Source organism: Juglans regia, unplaced genomic scaffold, assembly GCF_001411555.2.
Source record: "Juglans regia cultivar Chandler unplaced genomic scaffold, Walnut 2.0 Scaffold_793, whole genome shotgun sequence".
Taxonomy (NCBI): Eukaryota; Viridiplantae; Streptophyta; class Magnoliopsida; order Fagales; family Juglandaceae; genus Juglans; species Juglans regia.
The window spans coordinates 23,806-39,021 of NW_023362858.1; the positions used below are offsets into that span (position 1 = coordinate 23,806).

Here is a 15,216-nt window from a genome sequence, read left to right on the forward strand (position 1 = left end):
AAATACGCATGTAGGTCGCCCTAGGATTATATGAATTTTAAATAATTAGTTTGATGGGTGCGATCATACCAGCCCTAATGCACCGGATCCCATCAGAACTCTGCAGTCAAGCTTGCTTGGGCGAGAGTAGTACTAGGATGGGGGACCTCCTCGGATGTCGTCGTGTTGCACCCCTCGTTTTTGTTTTTTTCGCATTGCGAGAGGAATTTACAAGAAGGACAACTTGGGAGTGGATTTTTAGGAAAATCGCGCCCTGCCCAGCGCGTAGCCAAGGGTTTCGATCAGATCGCCGGTTCGCATTGGGATCGGAAATACGCTAGTAGGTCGCCTAGGATTATATGAATTTTAAATAATTGGTTTGATGGTTGCGATCATACCAGCACTAATGCAGCGGATCCCATCAGAACTCCGCAGCTAAGCGTGCTTGGGCGAGTGTAGTACTAGGATGGGTGACCTCCTGGGAAGTCCTCGTGTTGCACCCCTCGTTTTTGTTTTTTCCACCTTGTGAGAGGAATTGACAAGAAGGACCACTCGAGAGTGGATTTTTAGGAAAATCGCGCCCTGCCCATCGCGTAGCTATGGGTTTCGATCAGATCGCTGGTTCGCATTTGGATCGGAAATACGCTAGTACTTCGCACTAGGATTATATGAATTTTAAATAATTAGTTTGACGGGTGCGATCATACCAGCACTAATGCACCGGATCCCATTTCAACTCCGCATTTAACCGTGCTTGGGCGAGAGTAGTACTAGGATGGGTGACCTCCTGGGAAGTCCCCGTGTTGCACCCCTCGTTTTTGTTTTTTCCGCCTTGCGAGAGGAATTGACAATAAGGACCACTCGGGAGTGGATTTTTAGGAAAATCGCGCCCTGCCGATCGCGTAGCTATGGGTTTTGATCAGATCGCCGGTTCGCATTTGGATCGGAAAGACGCTAGTACGTCGCACTAGGATTATATGAATTTTAAATAATTAGTTTGATGGGCGCGATCATACCAGCACTAATGCACCGGATCCCATTAGAACTCCGCAGTTAACCGTGCTTGGTTGAGAGTAGTACTAGGATGGGTGACCTCCTCGGAAGTCCTCGTGTTGCACCCCTCGTTTTTGTTTTTTCCGCCTTGCAAGAGGAATTGACAAGAAGGACCACTCGGGAGTGGATTTTTCGAAAATCGCGCCCTGCCCATCCCGTAGCCAAGGGTTTCGATCTGATCGCCGGTTCGCATTGGGATCGGAAATACGCTAGTAGGTCGCCCAAGGATTATATGAATTTTAAATAATTGGTTTGTTGGGTACGATCATACCAGCACAACTGCACCAGAACCCATCAGGACTCCGCGGTTAAGCGTGCTTGGGCGAGAGTTGTACTAGGATGGGTCACCTCCTGGGAAGTCCTCGTGTTGCACCCCTCGTTTTTGTTTTTTCCGCCTTGGGAGAGGCATTGACAATAAGGACAACTCGGGAGTGGATTCTTAGGAAAATCGCGCCCTGCCCATCTCGTAGCTATTGGTTTCGATCAGATCGCCGGTTCGCATTTGGATCGGAAAGACGCTAGTACGTCACACTTGGATTATATGAATTTTAAATAATTAGTTTGATGGGCGCGATCATACCAGCACTAATGCACCGGATCCCATTAGAACTCCGCAATTAACCGTGCTTGGTTGAGAGTAGTACTAGGATGGGTGACCTCCTCGGAAGTCCTCGTGTTGCACCCCTCGTTTTTGTTTTTTCCGCCTTGCAAGAGGAATTGACAAGAAGGACCACTCGGGAGTGGATTTTTGGGAAAATCTCGCCCTGCCCATCGCGTAGCGATGTGTTTGGATCAGATCTCCGTTTGGATTGGGATCGGAAGGACGCTAGTATGTCGCTCATGGATTATTTGAATTTTAAGTAATTAGTTTGATGGGTGCGATCATACCAGCACTAATGCACCGGATCCCATCAGAACTCCGCAGTTAAGCGTGCTTGGGCGAGAGTAGTACTAGGATGGGTGCCCTCCTGGGAAGCCCTCGTGTTGCACCCCTCGTTTTTGTTTTTTCCGCCTTGCGAGATAAATTGACAAGAAGGACCACTCGGGAGTGGATTTTTCGGGAAATCTCGCCCTGCCCATCGCGTAGCCATGGGTTTGGATCAGATCTCTGTTTGGATTGGGATCGGATGGACGCTAGTATGTCGCTCAAGGATTATATGAATTTTAAGTAATTAGTTTGATGGTGCGATCATACCAGCACTAATGCACCGGATCCCATCAGAACTCCGCAGTTAAGCGTGCTTGGGCGAGAGTAGTACTAGGATGGGTGACCTCCTGGGAAGTCCTCGTGTTGCACCCCTCGTTTTTGTTTTTCTTGCAAGAGGAATTGACAAGAAGGACCACTGGGAGTGGATTTTGGGAAAATTCGCCCTCCTATCAAGCAGAAGCGATGGGTTTGGACTCAGACTCCGCTTTGGATTGGGATCGAAGGACGGTAGTATGTCACCAAGGATTATTTGAATTTTAAGAAATAAGTTTGATGGGTGCGATCATACCAGCACTAATGCACCGGATCCCATCAGAACTCCGCAGTTAAGCGTGCTTGGGCGAGAGTAGTACTAGGATGGGTGACCTCCTGGAAGTCCTCGTGTTGCACCCCTCGTTTTTGTTTTCTCCGCCTTGCGAGATAAATTGACAAGAAGGACCACTCGGGAGTGGATTTTTCGGAAAATCTCGCCCTGCCCATCGCGTAGCCATGGGTTTGGATCAGATCTCCGATTGGATTGGGATCGGAAGGACGCTAGTATGTCGCTCAAGGATTATTTGAATTTTAAGTAATTAGTTTGATGGTTGCGATCATACCAGCACTAATGCAGCGGATCCCATCAGAAATCCGCAGCTAAGCGTGCTTGGGCGAGTGTAGTACTAGGATGAGTGACCTCCTGGGAAGTCCTCGTGTTGCACCCCTCGTTTTTGTTTTTTCCGCCTTGCGAGATAAATTGACAAGAAGGACCACTCGGGAGTGGATTTTTGGGAAAATCTCGCCCTGCCCATCGCGTAGCGATGGGTTTGGATCAGATCTCCGTTTGGATTGGGATCGGAAGGACGCTAGTATGTCGCTCAAGGATTATTTGAATTTTAAGGAATTAGTTTGATGGGTGCGATCATACCAGCACTAATGCACCGGATCCCATTAGAACTCCGCAGTTAACCGTGCTTGGTTGAGAGTAGTACTAGGATGGGTGACCTCCTCGGAAGTCCTCGTGTTGCACCCCTCGTTTTTTTTTTTTCCGCCTTGCAAGAGGAATTGATAAGAAGGACCACTCGGGAGTGGATTTTTGGGAAAATCTCGCCCTGCCCATCGCGTAGCGATGGGTTTGGATCAGATCTCCGTTTGGATTGGGATCGGAAGGACGCTAGTATGTCGCTCAAGGATTATTTGAATTTTAAGTAATTTGTTTGATGTGTGCGATCATACCAGCACTAATGCACCGGATCCCATCAGAACTCCGCAGTTAAGCGTGCTTAGGCGAGAGTAGTACTAGGATGGGTGACCTCCTGGGAAGTCCTCCTGTTGCACCCCTCGTTTTTCTTTTTTCGCCTTGCGAGAGGAATTGACAAGAAGGACAACTCGGGAGTGGATTTTGTGAAAAATCGCGCCCTGCCGAACGTGTAGATATGGGTTTCGATCAGATCGCCGGTTCGCATTTGGATCGGAAAGACGCTAGTACATCGCACTAGGATTATAAGAATTTTAAACAATTAGTTTGATGGGTGCGATCATCCCAGCACTAATGCACCGGATCCCATTAGAATTCCGCAGTTAACCGTGCTTGGGCGAGAGTAGTACTAGGATGGGTGACCTCCTGGGAAGTCCTCGTGGTGCACCCCTCGTTTTTGTTTTTTCCGCCTTGCGAGAGGAATTGACTAGAAGGACCACTCGGAAGTGGATTTTTCAAAAAATCGCGCCCTTCCCATCGCGTAGCCAAGGGTTTCGATTAGATCGCCGGTTCGCATTGGGATCGAAAATAAGCGTATGGCCTAAGTTATATAATTTTAATGATTGGTTTGATGGGTGATCATCCCACGGCACGCTAATACACTTAGGATCCCAGAATTCCATGAGTTAACGCGTGCTTGGGCTGAGGAAGTAGTACTAGGATGGGTGACCTCACAGGAAGTCCTGGTACCCCTACGTTTTGTTTTCATGCTAGAGAAGGGAATTGACTACAGAGACCTGGAGAATTGATTTTTCAAAAATGGCGCCTTCCCCTTCAGCAAGGTTTTGAATTAGATAGCGGTTACGCGTAGGATATCATGATGAACCCCAGGATTATGAATTTTAAATAATCAGTTTGATAAGTGCGATCATCGGCATAGCGCGGATCTAAATTCCATGATTAACCATGCTTGAGAGTAGTACTAGGATGGGCGAGCCTCTGCAGGAGGTCCTGGTGGTGCACCCCTGTTTTTTATTTTTAAGCAAGAATTGACAAGAAATGAATTTAGTTTTTTAATCATTACCTTTATCGTATTGTAAGGTTTTAGATGCTTGAGTTAGCATTGAGATGGAAATAAACTAATAGGTATTATTATATGAATTTTAAATAATTGGTTTGTTGGGTACGATCATACCAGCACAACTGCACCAGAACCCATCAGGACTCCGCGGTTAAGCGTGCTTGGGCGAGAGTTGTACTAGGATGGGTCACCTCCTGGGAAGTCCTCGTGTTGCACCCCACGTTTTTGTTTTTTCCGCCTTGGGAGAGGCATTGACAATAAGGACAACTAGGGAGTGGATTCTTAGGAAAATCGCGCCCTGCCCATCGCGTAGCTATTGGTTTCGATCAGATCGCCGGTTCACATTTGGATCGAAAAGGCGCTAGTACGTCGCACTAGGATTATATGAATTTTAAATAATTACTTTGACGGGTGCGATCATACCAGCAGTAATGCACCGGATCCCATTTGAACTCCGCATTTTACCGTGCTTGGGAGAGAGTAGTACTAGGATGGGTGACCTCCTGCGAAGTCCTCATGTTGCACCCCTCGTTTTTGTTTTTTCCGCCTTGCGAGAGGAATTGACAATAAGGACCACTCGGGAGTGGATTTTTAGGAAAATTGCGCCCTGCCCATCGTGTAGCCAAGGGTTTCGATCAGATCGTCGGTACCCATTGGGATCGGAAATACGGTAGTAGGTCGCCCTAGGATTATATGAATTTGAAATAATTACTTTGATGGGTGCGATCATACCAGCACTAATGCACTGGATCCCATTTGAACTCCGCATTTAACCGTGCTTGGGCGAGAGTAGTAGTAGGAAGTGTGACCTCCTGGGAAGTCCTCGTGTTGCACCCCTCGTTTTTGTTTTTTCCGCCTTGCGAGAGGAATTGACAAGAAGGACAACTCGGGAGTGGATTTTTAGGAAAATCGCGCCCTGCCGATCGTGTAGATATGGGTTTCGATCAGATCGCCGGTTCGCATTTGGATCGAAAAGACGCTAGTACGTCGCACTAGGATTATATGAATTTTAAATAATAACTTTGACGGGGGCGATCATACCAGCAGTAATGCACCGGATCCCATTTGAACTCCGCATTTTACCGTGCTTGGGAGAGAGTAGTACTAGGATGGGTGACCTCCTGCGAAGTCCTCGTGTTGCACCCCTCGCTTTTGTTTTTTCCGCCTTGCGAGAGGAATTGACAATAAGGACCACTCGGGAGTGGATTTTTAGGAAAATCGCGCCCTGCCCATCGTGTAGCCAAGGGTTTCGATCAGATCGCCGGTTCGCATTGGGATCGAAAATACGCTAGTAGGTCGCCCTAAGATTATATGAATTTGAAATAATTAGTTTGATGGTTGCGATCATACCAGCACTAATGCACCGGATCCCATCAGAACTCCGCATTCAAGCTTGCTTGGGCGAGAGTAGTACTAGGATGGGTGACCTCCTGGGAAGTCCTCATGTTGCACGCCTCGTTTTTGTTTTTTCCGCCTTACGAGACGAATTTACAAGAAGGACAACTTGGGAGTGGATTTTTAGGAAAATCGCGCCCTGCCCATCGCGTAGCCAAGGGTTTCGATTAGATCAACGGTTCGCATTGGATCGGAAATACGCTAGTAGGTCGCCCTAGGATTATATGAATTTTAAATAATTGGTTTGATGGGTGCGATCATACCAGCACAAATGCACCGGAACCCATCAGAACTCCGCAGTTAAGCGTGCTTGGGCAAGAGTAGTACTAGGATGGGTCACCTCCTGGGAAGTCCTCGTGTTGCACCCCTCGTTTTTGTTTTTTCCGCCTTGTGAGAGGAATTGACAAGAAGGACAACTCGGGAGTGGATTTTTAGGAAAATCGCGCCCTGCCCATCGCGTAGCTATGGGTTTCGATCAGATCGCTGGTTCGCATTTGGATCGGAAAGACGCTAGTACGTCGTACTAGGATTATATGAATTTGAAATAATTACTTTGATGGGTGCGATCATACCAGCAATAATGCACCGGATCCCATCAGAACTCCGCATTCAAGCTTGCTTGGGCAAGAGTAGTACTAGGAAGGGTGAACTCCTAGGAAGTCCTCATGTTGCACCCCTCGTTTTTGTTTTTTCCGCCTTACGAGGCGAATTTACAAGAAGGACAACTTGGGAGTGGATTTTTAGGAAAATCGCGCCCTGCCCAGCGCGTAGCCAAGGGTTTCGATCAGATCGCCGGTTTGCATTGGGATCGGAAATACGCTATTTGGTCGCCCTAGGATTATATGAATTTTAAATAATTGGTTTGATGGTTGCGATCATACCAGCACTAATGCACCGGATCCCATCAGAACTCCGCAGCTAAGCGTGCTTGGGCGAGAGTAGTACTAGGATGGGTGACCTCCTAGGAAGTCCTCGTGTTGCACCCCTCGTTTTTGTTTTTTCCACCTTGTGAGGGGAATTGACAAGAAGGACCACTCGGGAGTAGATTTTTAGGAAAATCGAGCCTTGCCCATCGCGTAGTTATGGGTTTCGATCAGATCGCCGGTTCGCATTTGGATGGGAAAGATGCTAGTACATCGCACTAGGATTATAAGAATTTTAAACAATTAGTTTGATGGGTGCGATCATCCCAGCACTAATGCACCGGATCCCATTAGAATTCCGCAGTTAACCGTGCTTGGGCGAGAGTAGTACTAGGATGGGTGACCTCCTGGGAAGTCCTCGTGGTGCACCCCTCGTTTTTGTTTTTTCCGCCTTGCGAGAGGAATTGACTAGAAGGACCACTCGGAAGTGGATTTTTCAAAAAATCGCGCCCTTCCCATCGCGTAGCCAAGGGTTTCGATTAGATCGCCGGTTCGCATTGGGATCGAAAATACGCATGTAGGTCGCCCTAGGATTATATGAATTTTAAATAATTAGTTTGATGGGTGCGATCATCCCAGCACTAATGCACCGGATCCCATTAGAATTCCGCAGTTAACCATGCTTGGGCGAGAGTAGTACTAGGATGGGTGACCTCTTGGGAAGTCCTCGTGGTGCACCCCTCGTTTTTGTTTTTTCCGCCTTGCGAGAGGAATTTACAAGAAGGACAACTTGGGAGTGGATTTTTAGGAAAATCGCGCCCTGCCCATCGCGTAGCCAAGGGTTTCGATCAGATCGCCGATTCGCATTTGGATCGGAAAGATGCTAGTACGTCGCACTAGGATTATATGAATTTTAAATAATTAGTTTGACGGGTGCGATCATACCAGCACTAATGCACCGGATCCCATTTCAACTCCGCATTTAATCGTGCTTGGGCGAGAGTAGTACTAGGATGGGTGACCTCCTGGGAAGTCCTCGTGTTGCACCCCTCGTTTTTGTATTTTCCGCCTTGCGAGAGGAATTGACAATAAGGACCACTCGGGAGTGGATTTTTGGGAAAATCGCGCCCTGCTGATCGCGTAGCTATGGGTTTCGATAAGATCGCCGGTTCGCATTGGGATCGGAAATACGCTAGTAGGTCGCCCTAGGATTATATGAATTTTAAATAATTGGTTTGATGGGTACGATCATACCAGCACAACTGCACCAGAACCCATCAAGACTCCGCAGTTAAGCGTGCTTGGGCGAGAGTTGTACTAGGATGGGTCACCTCCTAGTAAGTCCTCGTGTTGCACCCCACGTTTTTGTTTTTTCCGCATTAGGAGAGGCATTGACAATAAGGACAACTAGGGAGTGGATTCTTAGGAAAATCGCGCCCAGCCCATCGCGTAGCTATTGGTTTCGATCAGATCGCTGGTTCGCATATGGATCGGAAAGACGCTAGTACGTCACACTTGGATTATATGAATTTTAAATAATTAGTTTGACGGGTGCGATCATACCAGCACTAATGCACTGGATCCCATTTGAACTCCGCATTTTACCGTGCTTGGGCGAGAGTAGTACTAGGATGGGTGACCTCCTGGGAAGTCCTCGTGTTGCACCCCTCGTTTTTGTTTTTTCCTTGCGATAGGAATTGACAAAAAGGACCACACGGGAGTGGATTTTTAGGAAAATTGCGCCCTGCCCATCGTGTAGCCAAGGGTTTCGATCAGATCGCCAGTTCGCATTGGGATCGGAAATACGCTAGTAGGTCGCCCTAGGATTATATGAATTTGAAATAATTACTTTGATGGGTGCGATCATACCAGCACTAATGCACTAGATCCCATTTGAACTCCGCATTTAACCGTGCTTGGGCGAGAGTAGTAGTAGGATGTGTGACCTCCTGGGAAGTCCTCGTGTTGCACCCCTCGTTTTTGTTTTCTCCGCTTTGCGAGAGGAATTGACAAGAAGGACACCTCGGGAGTGGATTTTTAGGAAAATCGCGCCCTGCCGATCGTGTAGATATGGGTTTCGATCAGATCGCCGGTTCGCATTTGGATCGAAAAGACGCTAGTACGTCGCACTAGGATTATATGAATTTTAAATAATAACTTTGACGGGGGCGATCATACCAGCAGTAATGCACCGGATCCCATTTGAACTCCGCATTTTACCGTGCTTGGGAGAGAGTAGTACTAGGATGGGTGACCTCCTGCGAAGTCCTCGTGTTGCACCCCTCGTTTTTGTTTTTTCCGCCTTGCGAGAGGAATTGATTACCATGCCAATTCTGAGTGATTTTTTAGGAAAATCATACCGCTTCATCGCGGTAGCCAAGGGTTTCGATCAGATCGCCGGTTCGCATTGGGATCGAAAATACGCTAGTAGGTCGCCCTAAGATTATATGAATTTGAAATAATTAGTTTGATGGGTGCGATCATACCAGCACTAATGCACCGGATCCCATCAGAACTCCGCATTCAAGCTTGCTTGGGCGAGAGTAGTACTAGGATGGGTGACCTCCTGGGAAGTCCTCATGTTGCACCCCTCGTTTTTGTTTTTTCCACCTTACGAGGCGAATTTACAAGAAGGACAACTTGGGAGTGGATTTTTAGGAAAATCGCGCCCTGCCCAGCGCGTAGCCAAGGGTTTCGATCAGATCGCCGGTTTGCATTGGGATCGGAAATACGCTATTTGGTCGCCCTAGGATTATATGAATTTTAAATAATTGGTTTGATGGGTCCGATCATACCAGCACAAATGCACCGGAACCCATCAGAACTCCGCAGTTAAGCGTGCTTGGGCGAGAGTAGTACTAGGATGGGTCACCTCCTGGGAAGTCCTCGTGTTGCACCCCTCGTTTTTGTTTTTTCCGCCTTGCGAGAGGAATTGACAATAAGGACGACTCGGGAGTGGATTTTTAGGAAAATCACGCCCTTCCCATCGTGTAGCCAAGGGTTTCGATCAGATCGCCGGTTCGCATTGGGATCGGAAATACGCTAGTAGGTCGCCCTAAGATTATATGAATTTGAAATAATTAGTTTGATGGGTGCGATCATTCCAGCACTAATGCACCGGATCCCATCAGAACTCCGCATTCAAGCTTGCTTGGGCGAGAGTAGTACTAGGATGGGTGACCTCCTGGGAAGTCCTCATGTTGCACCCCTCGTTTTTGTTTTTTCCGCCTTACGAGGCGAATTTACAAGAAGGACAACTTGGGAGTGATTTTTAGAAAAATCGCGCCCTGCCCACCGCGTAGCCAAGGGTTTCGATCAGATCGCCGGTTTGCATTGGGATCGGAAATACGCTAGTCGGTCGCCCTAGGATTATATGAATTTTAAATAATTGGTTTGATGGTAGCGATCATACCAGCACTAATGCACCGGATCCCATCAGAACTCCGCAGCTAAGCGTGCTTGGGCGAGAGTAGTACTAGGATGGGTGACCTCCTAGGAAGTCCTCGTGTTGCACCCCTCGTTTTTGTTTTTTCCCCCTTGTGAGGGGAATTGACAAGAAGGACCACTCGGGAGTAGATTTTTAGGAAAATCGAGCCTTGCCCATCGCGTAGTTATGGGTTTCGATCAGATCGCCGGTTCGCATTTGGATGGGAAAGATGCTAGTACATCGCACTAGGATTATAAGAATTTTAAACAATTAGTTTGATGGGTGCGATCATCCCAGCACTAATGCACCTGATCCCATTAGAATTCCGCAGTTAACCGTGCTTGGGCGAGAGTAGTACTAGGATGGGTGACCTCCTGGGAAGTCCTCGTGGTGCACCCCTCGTTTTTGTTTTTTCCGCCTTGCGAGAGGAATTGACAAGAAGGACCACTCGGAAGTGGATTTTTCGAAAAATCGCGCCCTGCCCATCGCGTAGCCAAGGGTTTCGATCAGATCGCCGGTTCGCATTGGGATCGAAAATACGCATGTTGGTCGCCCTAGGATTATATGAATTTTAAATAATTTGTTTGATGGGTGCGATCATACCAGCACTAATGCACCGGATCCCATCAGAACTCTACAGTCAAGCTTGCCTGGGTGAGAGTAGTACTCGGATGGGGGACCTCCTCGGATGTCGTCGTGTTGCACCCCTCGTTTTTATTTTTTCCGCCTTGCGAGAGGAATTTACAAGAAGGACAACTTGGGAGTGGATTTTTAGGAAAATCGCGCCCTGCCCATCGTGTAGCCAAGGGTTTCGATCAGATCGCCGGTTCGCATTGGGATCGGAAATACGCTAGTAGGTCGCCCTAGGATTATATGAATTTTAAATAATTACTTTGATGGGTGCGATCATACCAGCACTAATGCACTGGATCCCATTTGAACTCCACATTTAACCGTGCTTGGGCGAGAGTAGTAGTAGGATGTGTGACCACTTGGGAAGTCCTCGTGTTGCACCCCTCGTTTTTGTTTTTTCCGCCTTGCGAGAGGAATTGACAAGAAGGACAACTCGGGAGTGGATTTTTAGGAAAATCGCGCCCTGCCCATCGCGTAGCTATGGGTTTCGATCAGATCGCTGGTTCGCATTTGGATCGGAAAGACGCTAGTACGTCGCACTAGGATTATATGAATTTGAAATAATTAGTTTGATGGGTGCGATCATACCAGCACTAATGCACCGGATCCCATCAGAACTCCGCATTCAAGCTTGCTTGGGCGAGAGTAGTACTAGGATGGGTGAACTCCTGGGAAGTCCTCATGTTGCACCCCTCGTTTTTGTTTTTTCCACCTTACGAGGCGAATTTACAAGATGGACAACTTGGGAGTGGATTTTTAGAAAAATCGCGCCCTGCCCAGCGCGTAGCCAAGGGTTTCGATCAGATCGCCGGTTCGCATTTGGATGGGAAAGATGCTAGTACATCGCACTAGGATTATAAGAATTTTAAACAATTAGTTTGATGGGTGCGATCATCCCAGCACTAATGCACCTGATCCCATTAGAATTCCGCAGTTAACCGTGCTTGGGCGAGAGTAGTACTAGGATGGGTGACCTCCTGGAAAGTCCTCGTGGTGCACCCCTCGTTTTTGTTTTTTCCGCCTTGCGAGAGGAATTGACAAGAAGGACCACTCGGAAGTGGATTTTTTGAAAAATCGCGCCCTGCCCATCGCGTAGCCAAGGGTTTCGATCAGATCGCCGGTTCGCATTGGGATCGAAAATACGCATGTAGGTCGCCCTAGCATTATATGAATTTTAAATAATTAGTTTGATGGGTGCGATCATCCCAGCACTAATGCACCGGATCCCATTAGAATTCCGCAGTTAACCGTGCTTGGGCGAGAGTAGTACTAGGATGGGTGACCTCCTGGGAAGTCCTCGTGGTGCACCCCTCGTTTTTGTTTTTTCCGCCTTGCGAGAGGAATTTACAAGAAGGACAACTTGGGAGTGGATTTTTAGGAAAATCGCGCCCTGCCCATCGCGTTGCCAAGGGTTTCGATCAGATCGCCGGTTCGCATTGGGATCGGAAATACGCTAGTAGGTCGCCCTAGGATTATATGAATTTTAAATAATTGGTTTGATGGGTGCGATCATGCCAGCACAAATGCACCGAAACCCATCAGAACTCCGCAGTTAAGCGTGCTTGGGCGAGAGTAGTACTAGGATGGGTCACCTCCTGGGAAGTCCTCGTGTTGCACCCCTCGTTTTTGTTTTTTCCGCCTTGTGAGAGGAATTGACAAGAAGGACAACTCGGGAGTGGATATTTAGGAAAATCGAGCCCTGCCCATCGCGTAGCTATGGGTTTCGATCAGATCGCCTGTTCGCATTTGGATCGGAAAGACGCTAGTACGTCGCACTAGGATTATATGAATTTTAAATAATTAGTTTGACGGGTGCGATCATACCAGCACTAATGCACCGGATCCCATTTCAACTCCGCATTTAATCGTGCTTGGGCGAGAGTAGTACTAGGATGGGTGACCTCCTGGGAAGTCCTCGTGTTGCACCCCTCGTTTTTGTTTTTTCCGCCTTGCGAGAGGAATTTACAGGAAGGACAACTTGGGAGTGAATTTTTAGGAAAATCGCGCCACGCGCCCGGTAGCCAGGTTTCGTCAGTCGGCCGGTTAGCATTTGGATGAAAAGGCGGCAATAACGTCGCGCACTAGGATTATGAGAATTTTAAATAATTAGTTTGATGGGTGCGATCATACCAGCCCTAATGCACCGAATCCCATTAGAATTCCGCAGTTAACCGTGCTTGGGCGAGAGTAGTACTAGGATGGGTGACCTCCTGGGAAGTCCTCGTGGTGCACCCCTCGTTTTTGTTTTTTCCGCCTTGCGAGAGGAATTGACAAGAAGGACCACTCGGAAGTCGATTTTTCGAAAAATCGCGCCCTGCCCACCGCGTAGCAAAGGGTTTCGATCAGACCGACGGTTCGCATTGGGATCAGAAATACGCATGTAGGTCGCCCTAGGATTATATGAATTTTAAATAATTAGTTTGATGGGTGCGATCATACCAGCACTAATGCACCGGATCCCATCAGAACTCTGCAGTCAAGCTTGCTTGGGCGAGAGTAGTACTAGGATGGGGGACCTCCTCGGATGTCGTCGTGTTGCACCCCTCGTTTTTGTTTTTTCCGCATTGCGAGAGAAATTTACAAGAAGGACAACTTGGGAGTGGATTTTTAGGAAAATCGCGCCCTGCCCATCGCGTAGCCAAGGGTTTCGATCAGATCACCGGTTCGCATTGGGATCGGAAATATGCTAGTAGGTCGCCCTAGGATTATATGAATTTTAAATAATTGGTTTGATGGGTGCGATCATACCAGCACAAATGCACCGGAACCCATCAGAACTCCGCAGTTAAGCGTGCTTGGGCGAGAGTAGTACTAGGATGGGTCACCTCCTGGGAAGTCCTCGTGTTGCACCCCTCGTTTTTGTTTTTTCCGCCTTGTGAGAGGAATTGACAAGAAGGACAACTCGGGAGTGGATTTTTAGGAAAATCGCGCCCTGCCCATCGCGTAGCTATGGGTTTCGATCAGATCGCCGGTTCGCATTTGGATCGGAAAGACGCTAGTACGTCGCACTAGGATTATATGAACTTTAAATAATTAGTTTGACGGATGCGATCATACCAGCACTAATGCACCGGATCCCATTTCAACTCCGCATTTAATCGTGCTTGGGCGAGAGTAGTACTAGGATGGGTGACCTCCTGGGAAGTCCTCATGTTGCACCCCTTGTTTTTGTTTTTTCCGCATTGCGAGAGGAATTTACAAGAAGGACAACTTGGGAGTGGATTTTTAGGAAAATCGCGCCCTGCCCAGCGCGTAGCCAAGGGTTTCGATCACATCGCCGGTTCGCATTGGGATCGGAAATACGCTAGTAGGTCGCCCTAGGATTATATGAATTTTAAATAATTGGTTTGATGGGTGCGATCATACTAGCACAAATGCACCGGAACCCATCAGAACTCCGCAGTTAAGCGTGCTTGGGCGAGAGTAGTACTAGGATGGGTCACCTCCTGGGAAGTCCTCGTGTTGCACCCCTCGTTTTTGTTTTTTCCGCCTTGGGAGAGGAATTGACAAGAAGGACAACTCGGGAGTGGATTTTTAGGAAAATCGCGCCCTGCCCATCGCGTAGCTATGGGTTTAATCCAGTCGCCGGTTACGGATCGGAAAACATTGTCTACGTCGCACTAGGATTATATGAATTTTAAATAATTAGTTTGACGGGTGCGATCATACCAGCACTAATGCACCGGATCCCATTTCAACTCCGCATTTAATCGTGCTTGGGCGAGAGTAGTACTAGGATGGGAGACCTCCTGGGAAGTCCTCATGTTGCACCCCTCGTTTTTGTTTTTTCCGCCTTACGAGGCGAATTTACAAGAAGGACAACTTGGGAGTGGATTTTTAGGAAAATAGCGCCCTGCCCAGCGCGTAGCCAAGGGTTTCGATCAGATCGCCGGTTCGCATTTGGATCGAAAAGACGCTAGTACGTCGCACTAGGATTATATGAATTTTAAATAATTAGTTTGATGGGTGCGATCATACCAGCACTAATGCACCGGATCCCATTAGAATTCCGCAGTTAACCGTGCTTGGGCGAGAGTAGTACTAGGATGGGTGACCTCCTGGGAAGTCCTCGTGGTGCACCCCTCGTTTTTGTTTTTTCCGCCTTGCGAGAGGAATTGACAAGAAGGACCACTCGGAAGTCGATTTTTCGAAAAATCGCGCCCTGCCCACCGCGTAGCAAAGGGTTTCGATCAGACCGACGGTTCGCATTGGGATCAGAAATACGCATGTAGGTCGCCCTAGGATTATATGAATTTTAAATAATTAGTTTGATGGGTGCGATCATACCAGCACTAATGCACCGGATCCCATCAGAACTCTGCAGTCAAGCTTGCTTGGGCGAGAGTAGTACTAGGATGGGGGACCTCCTCGGATGTCGTCGTGTTGCACCCCTCGTTTTTGTTT

The 15,216-nt window shown here is 47.9% G+C and overlaps 42 non-coding genes and 6 pseudogenes across 42 annotated transcripts; all 48 read left to right on the forward strand.

Moving 5' to 3' along the window:
• The first annotated feature begins 55 nt into the window (after positions 1 to 55).
• LOC118346436 lies at positions 56 to 174 on the forward strand (annotated as a pseudogene).
• Positions 175 to 363: 189 nt separating this feature from the next.
• LOC118346461 lies at positions 364 to 482 on the forward strand. The gene has a single exon (XR_004799762.1). It is a non-coding gene; the product is annotated as a 5S ribosomal RNA (ribosomal RNA).
• Positions 483 to 672: 190 nt separating this feature from the next.
• LOC118346373 lies at positions 673 to 791 on the forward strand. Its single transcript, XR_004799691.1, has one exon. It is a non-coding gene; the product is annotated as a 5S ribosomal RNA (ribosomal RNA).
• A 190-nt stretch (positions 792 to 981) lies between these two features.
• LOC118346494 lies at positions 982 to 1,100 on the forward strand. The gene has a single exon (XR_004799795.1). It is a non-coding gene; the product is annotated as a 5S ribosomal RNA (ribosomal RNA).
• A 189-nt stretch (positions 1,101 to 1,289) lies between these two features.
• Positions 1,290 to 1,408, forward strand: LOC118346418. The gene has a single exon (XR_004799736.1). It is a non-coding gene; the product is annotated as a 5S ribosomal RNA (ribosomal RNA).
• A 190-nt stretch (positions 1,409 to 1,598) lies between these two features.
• On the forward strand, positions 1,599 to 1,717 carry LOC118346396. The gene has a single exon (XR_004799714.1). It is a non-coding gene; the product is annotated as a 5S ribosomal RNA (ribosomal RNA).
• Positions 1,718 to 1,906: 189 nt separating this feature from the next.
• LOC118346456 lies at positions 1,907 to 2,025 on the forward strand. Its single transcript, XR_004799757.1, has one exon. It is a non-coding gene; the product is annotated as a 5S ribosomal RNA (ribosomal RNA).
• Positions 2,026 to 2,213: 188 nt separating this feature from the next.
• Positions 2,214 to 2,332, forward strand: LOC118346371. Its single transcript, XR_004799689.1, has one exon. It is a non-coding gene; the product is annotated as a 5S ribosomal RNA (ribosomal RNA).
• A 182-nt stretch (positions 2,333 to 2,514) lies between these two features.
• On the forward strand, positions 2,515 to 2,632 carry LOC118346478. Its single transcript, XR_004799779.1, has one exon. It is a non-coding gene; the product is annotated as a 5S ribosomal RNA (ribosomal RNA).
• A 189-nt stretch (positions 2,633 to 2,821) lies between these two features.
• On the forward strand, positions 2,822 to 2,940 carry LOC118346376. The gene has a single exon (XR_004799694.1). It is a non-coding gene; the product is annotated as a 5S ribosomal RNA (ribosomal RNA).
• Positions 2,941 to 3,129: 189 nt separating this feature from the next.
• LOC118346475 lies at positions 3,130 to 3,248 on the forward strand. Its single transcript, XR_004799776.1, has one exon. It is a non-coding gene; the product is annotated as a 5S ribosomal RNA (ribosomal RNA).
• Positions 3,249 to 3,437: 189 nt separating this feature from the next.
• Positions 3,438 to 3,556, forward strand: LOC118346469. The gene has a single exon (XR_004799770.1). It is a non-coding gene; the product is annotated as a 5S ribosomal RNA (ribosomal RNA).
• Positions 3,557 to 3,745: 189 nt separating this feature from the next.
• On the forward strand, positions 3,746 to 3,864 carry LOC118346471. The gene has a single exon (XR_004799772.1). It is a non-coding gene; the product is annotated as a 5S ribosomal RNA (ribosomal RNA).
• A 730-nt stretch (positions 3,865 to 4,594) lies between these two features.
• LOC118346419 lies at positions 4,595 to 4,713 on the forward strand. Its single transcript, XR_004799737.1, has one exon. It is a non-coding gene; the product is annotated as a 5S ribosomal RNA (ribosomal RNA).
• A 190-nt stretch (positions 4,714 to 4,903) lies between these two features.
• On the forward strand, positions 4,904 to 5,022 carry LOC118346429. The gene has a single exon (XR_004799747.1). It is a non-coding gene; the product is annotated as a 5S ribosomal RNA (ribosomal RNA).
• A 190-nt stretch (positions 5,023 to 5,212) lies between these two features.
• On the forward strand, positions 5,213 to 5,331 carry LOC118346405. Its single transcript, XR_004799723.1, has one exon. It is a non-coding gene; the product is annotated as a 5S ribosomal RNA (ribosomal RNA).
• Positions 5,332 to 5,521: 190 nt separating this feature from the next.
• On the forward strand, positions 5,522 to 5,640 carry LOC118346442 (annotated as a pseudogene).
• Positions 5,641 to 5,830: 190 nt separating this feature from the next.
• On the forward strand, positions 5,831 to 5,949 carry LOC118346395. The gene has a single exon (XR_004799713.1). It is a non-coding gene; the product is annotated as a 5S ribosomal RNA (ribosomal RNA).
• Positions 5,950 to 6,138: 189 nt separating this feature from the next.
• On the forward strand, positions 6,139 to 6,257 carry LOC118346462. Its single transcript, XR_004799763.1, has one exon. It is a non-coding gene; the product is annotated as a 5S ribosomal RNA (ribosomal RNA).
• A 190-nt stretch (positions 6,258 to 6,447) lies between these two features.
• LOC118346435 lies at positions 6,448 to 6,566 on the forward strand (annotated as a pseudogene).
• A 190-nt stretch (positions 6,567 to 6,756) lies between these two features.
• On the forward strand, positions 6,757 to 6,875 carry LOC118346467. The gene has a single exon (XR_004799768.1). It is a non-coding gene; the product is annotated as a 5S ribosomal RNA (ribosomal RNA).
• A 190-nt stretch (positions 6,876 to 7,065) lies between these two features.
• Positions 7,066 to 7,184, forward strand: LOC118346472. The gene has a single exon (XR_004799773.1). It is a non-coding gene; the product is annotated as a 5S ribosomal RNA (ribosomal RNA).
• A 190-nt stretch (positions 7,185 to 7,374) lies between these two features.
• LOC118346374 lies at positions 7,375 to 7,493 on the forward strand. The gene has a single exon (XR_004799692.1). It is a non-coding gene; the product is annotated as a 5S ribosomal RNA (ribosomal RNA).
• Positions 7,494 to 7,683: 190 nt separating this feature from the next.
• Positions 7,684 to 7,802, forward strand: LOC118346488. Its single transcript, XR_004799789.1, has one exon. It is a non-coding gene; the product is annotated as a 5S ribosomal RNA (ribosomal RNA).
• A 190-nt stretch (positions 7,803 to 7,992) lies between these two features.
• LOC118346450 lies at positions 7,993 to 8,111 on the forward strand (annotated as a pseudogene).
• Positions 8,112 to 8,301: 190 nt separating this feature from the next.
• On the forward strand, positions 8,302 to 8,420 carry LOC118346483. Its single transcript, XR_004799784.1, has one exon. It is a non-coding gene; the product is annotated as a 5S ribosomal RNA (ribosomal RNA).
• A 187-nt stretch (positions 8,421 to 8,607) lies between these two features.
• On the forward strand, positions 8,608 to 8,726 carry LOC118346408. The gene has a single exon (XR_004799726.1). It is a non-coding gene; the product is annotated as a 5S ribosomal RNA (ribosomal RNA).
• Positions 8,727 to 8,916: 190 nt separating this feature from the next.
• On the forward strand, positions 8,917 to 9,035 carry LOC118346444 (annotated as a pseudogene).
• Positions 9,036 to 9,224: 189 nt separating this feature from the next.
• Positions 9,225 to 9,343, forward strand: LOC118346484. The gene has a single exon (XR_004799785.1). It is a non-coding gene; the product is annotated as a 5S ribosomal RNA (ribosomal RNA).
• A 190-nt stretch (positions 9,344 to 9,533) lies between these two features.
• LOC118346468 lies at positions 9,534 to 9,652 on the forward strand. Its single transcript, XR_004799769.1, has one exon. It is a non-coding gene; the product is annotated as a 5S ribosomal RNA (ribosomal RNA).
• A 190-nt stretch (positions 9,653 to 9,842) lies between these two features.
• On the forward strand, positions 9,843 to 9,961 carry LOC118346380. Its single transcript, XR_004799698.1, has one exon. It is a non-coding gene; the product is annotated as a 5S ribosomal RNA (ribosomal RNA).
• A 189-nt stretch (positions 9,962 to 10,150) lies between these two features.
• Positions 10,151 to 10,269, forward strand: LOC118346459. The gene has a single exon (XR_004799760.1). It is a non-coding gene; the product is annotated as a 5S ribosomal RNA (ribosomal RNA).
• A 190-nt stretch (positions 10,270 to 10,459) lies between these two features.
• LOC118346378 lies at positions 10,460 to 10,578 on the forward strand. The gene has a single exon (XR_004799696.1). It is a non-coding gene; the product is annotated as a 5S ribosomal RNA (ribosomal RNA).
• A 190-nt stretch (positions 10,579 to 10,768) lies between these two features.
• On the forward strand, positions 10,769 to 10,887 carry LOC118346448 (annotated as a pseudogene).
• Positions 10,888 to 11,077: 190 nt separating this feature from the next.
• On the forward strand, positions 11,078 to 11,196 carry LOC118346385. The gene has a single exon (XR_004799703.1). It is a non-coding gene; the product is annotated as a 5S ribosomal RNA (ribosomal RNA).
• A 190-nt stretch (positions 11,197 to 11,386) lies between these two features.
• Positions 11,387 to 11,505, forward strand: LOC118346397. Its single transcript, XR_004799715.1, has one exon. It is a non-coding gene; the product is annotated as a 5S ribosomal RNA (ribosomal RNA).
• Positions 11,506 to 11,695: 190 nt separating this feature from the next.
• On the forward strand, positions 11,696 to 11,814 carry LOC118346400. Its single transcript, XR_004799718.1, has one exon. It is a non-coding gene; the product is annotated as a 5S ribosomal RNA (ribosomal RNA).
• Positions 11,815 to 12,004: 190 nt separating this feature from the next.
• On the forward strand, positions 12,005 to 12,123 carry LOC118346473. Its single transcript, XR_004799774.1, has one exon. It is a non-coding gene; the product is annotated as a 5S ribosomal RNA (ribosomal RNA).
• A 190-nt stretch (positions 12,124 to 12,313) lies between these two features.
• Positions 12,314 to 12,432, forward strand: LOC118346476. Its single transcript, XR_004799777.1, has one exon. It is a non-coding gene; the product is annotated as a 5S ribosomal RNA (ribosomal RNA).
• A 190-nt stretch (positions 12,433 to 12,622) lies between these two features.
• LOC118346490 lies at positions 12,623 to 12,741 on the forward strand. The gene has a single exon (XR_004799791.1). It is a non-coding gene; the product is annotated as a 5S ribosomal RNA (ribosomal RNA).
• A 187-nt stretch (positions 12,742 to 12,928) lies between these two features.
• LOC118346382 lies at positions 12,929 to 13,047 on the forward strand. Its single transcript, XR_004799700.1, has one exon. It is a non-coding gene; the product is annotated as a 5S ribosomal RNA (ribosomal RNA).
• A 190-nt stretch (positions 13,048 to 13,237) lies between these two features.
• LOC118346414 lies at positions 13,238 to 13,356 on the forward strand. Its single transcript, XR_004799732.1, has one exon. It is a non-coding gene; the product is annotated as a 5S ribosomal RNA (ribosomal RNA).
• A 190-nt stretch (positions 13,357 to 13,546) lies between these two features.
• On the forward strand, positions 13,547 to 13,665 carry LOC118346454. Its single transcript, XR_004799755.1, has one exon. It is a non-coding gene; the product is annotated as a 5S ribosomal RNA (ribosomal RNA).
• Positions 13,666 to 13,855: 190 nt separating this feature from the next.
• On the forward strand, positions 13,856 to 13,974 carry LOC118346422. Its single transcript, XR_004799740.1, has one exon. It is a non-coding gene; the product is annotated as a 5S ribosomal RNA (ribosomal RNA).
• Positions 13,975 to 14,164: 190 nt separating this feature from the next.
• On the forward strand, positions 14,165 to 14,283 carry LOC118346460. The gene has a single exon (XR_004799761.1). It is a non-coding gene; the product is annotated as a 5S ribosomal RNA (ribosomal RNA).
• Positions 14,284 to 14,467: 184 nt separating this feature from the next.
• LOC118346403 lies at positions 14,468 to 14,586 on the forward strand. Its single transcript, XR_004799721.1, has one exon. It is a non-coding gene; the product is annotated as a 5S ribosomal RNA (ribosomal RNA).
• A 190-nt stretch (positions 14,587 to 14,776) lies between these two features.
• LOC118346465 lies at positions 14,777 to 14,895 on the forward strand. The gene has a single exon (XR_004799766.1). It is a non-coding gene; the product is annotated as a 5S ribosomal RNA (ribosomal RNA).
• Positions 14,896 to 15,085: 190 nt separating this feature from the next.
• Positions 15,086 to 15,204, forward strand: LOC118346415. The gene has a single exon (XR_004799733.1). It is a non-coding gene; the product is annotated as a 5S ribosomal RNA (ribosomal RNA).
• Positions 15,205 to 15,216: the final 12 nt, after the last annotated feature.